The 2190-nt window shown below is 37.3% G+C and overlaps 1 long non-coding RNA gene across 1 annotated transcript; it reads right to left on the bottom strand.

The window, feature by feature from the left end:
* Positions 1–1636: 1636 nt before the first annotated feature.
* On the bottom strand, positions 1637–1921 carry LOC120916051. The gene is made up of 2 exons (XR_005743934.1): positions 1888–1921; positions 1637–1808 (listed from the first exon to the last, which is right to left on the bottom strand). It is a non-coding gene; the product is annotated as an uncharacterized LOC120916051 (long non-coding RNA).
* Between the last annotated feature and the right edge of the window lie 269 nt (positions 1922–2190).

The following is a 2190-nucleotide window of genomic DNA, read 5'->3' as shown; positions in this document are numbered from 1 at the left end:
GGATACCTGATAAACACCACACCTTATGATATAAGCAAACTAAAGGAAAATTGGAAGAGAGAAGCCCCGGGTTTGAAGAATTGGGAGGAAGTATGGAGGTTCCCACTGCAGATTCTAGTATCACTTTGTGATAAACTGATACAATACAAAATCATATATAGAAGCCATTATACACCATACAAGTTGCATAAGATTTCACCGAGCAATTCTCAAAATTGCTGGAGGTGTGTAGTGGCGCCAGGGGACTTCATACACATATTTTGGTTTTGTCCAAAAATAGTAGCGTTTTGGAGTGAGATTTTGACAATGATAGCAAGAGTGACATCTGTAAGGTTGGAACAAGAAGTGGAGATTTGTCTCTTGGGACTAATAGGGGGATAATGCTATTTCAAAAGAAAGGAAAACGCAGATAGGCCTGCTGCTATTCTATGCTAGGAAAGTAATAGTGCTAAATTGGAAAAAAACAGAAGCTCCTTCAATAGCACAGTGGAAAAACTTAGTAAATAGCAACCTGATATTATACAGAGAGACATATTGTAATAGAGGATATGGGGAGAAATATAGAAGAGTATGGGCAAATTGGATAGAGAACTCTATAACAGCGTCAGGATAAAGGGAGAAACTGGGGAGATAATCACACCATTGGGAGAGGGGGGAGGGGGAAGGGAGGAAGAAGAATGTATTGTATTGGATGGAAGGATATTGTATGAATGTTTTGGAGAAATAGAAGAAGGTTAAAGTTAATGTCATTGGAATGTAAGTAAAATATGAATGTAATGTATGTGTATGATTTTATTTTTTGTATGGAAAAAAGAAAAACATTTAAATAAAGAGATTTATAAAAAAAAAAAAAATAACAGATCCCTTGGAGACTGCCTATGCTGATGCTGAGTGACTGTCCTGTTATGCTGCTGATTAAATATCCCTTTCCTCCTCACTGATCTTGCTGATAGCTAGTAAGAAAATATTTGGTTCTGGGCTCCGCCACCAGTGCCTAAGGCCCAATTTTTCTGCCCCTGTTTAACAGAGGCGTCTAATAACAATTTTTAATGCAATACTTTGCATGTGGCTCTTTTCTGCTCTCCAATTACAGTATCTGAGGGGTTGCAGTGTTGTGTTGTACCTAAGGCCCAATGTTTCTGCCCCTGTTTAACAGGGGCGTCTAATAACAATTTTTAATGCAATACTTTGCATGTGTCTCTTTGCTGAGCTCCAATTACAGTATCTGTGAGGGGTTGCAGTGTTGTGACACCGCCACCAGTGCCTAAGGCCCAATTTTTCTGCCCCTGTTATAGTCATTTTCTTGGTTTGATTCTTTTCTAATTTGAGTTCATTCTAGCTTTCTCCTACGTTATCATAGTGTCATGTTTATTTTCCTTTACTAAATACTCATCATTGTCAATGGAAACACCACAAATCTAGATTTGTTCTTTTAGGCAGCATTGATATAATAAGAAGCCAGACATTGTTGAGTATCCAAAAATATTTATTGTATCACACTTAAAATGTGTCATTTTCATTTTTTTTAAATATCTTAATATAAATAGTTTTTTTTTCAATAACTATATTTTTGATTTTAAATACTTGTCTACATCTATTTTTTTTGTATTTTTTTTTATTTTTTATTTATTTTTTAAACCCTCCCCAGAACATCAATAATATTCTTGAGGCTTTGGTCCACCTTTCTGTTGTTCCTTATGATCTTCTCCAGGGCGATGTTTGTGTCCTCTATTTGTGCCCTGCAGGACATTATCCAATTAGCACCCGGGCACTGTAAGTGTCTAAGCCGCCACCAACAGCTCGTACACCTGAAATTTGGGAAAAAACATGTATTAAAATTATGCAGGCCTACATGTATTACCTGAAGCTGTGCTGTATGACACTGACCTGATGTGGTGGCATTTTGCACTTCCTGTACATCCGGCGAGGGTGGAGCACCACTTCTGCAGCTTGATTGCGGCCTATGAGATTGTAAAAAAAGGGATAGATGAATCAAAAAGATTAGAGGCCTGAAAGAGGAATATCAATCATTCTTTTTAAAAAGTGTGGTACAATTGTCTGCTTTTACAATCCTTCTAAGCTTAACACAGGATTTTATCCATTACCAAAGCTGCTGCATTTCTCTATCTTTGGACAAGTTTCCTACATGGAAAAAGTATACACTGGATCGCCTCTGTGTGACACGCTAAC

The sequence above is a fragment of the Rana temporaria genome, chromosome 10 (assembly GCF_905171775.1).
Source record: "Rana temporaria chromosome 10, aRanTem1.1, whole genome shotgun sequence".
NCBI classification, from domain to species: Eukaryota; Metazoa; Chordata; class Amphibia; order Anura; family Ranidae; genus Rana; species Rana temporaria.
This window is presented reverse-complemented; position numbering and strand designations above follow the sequence as displayed.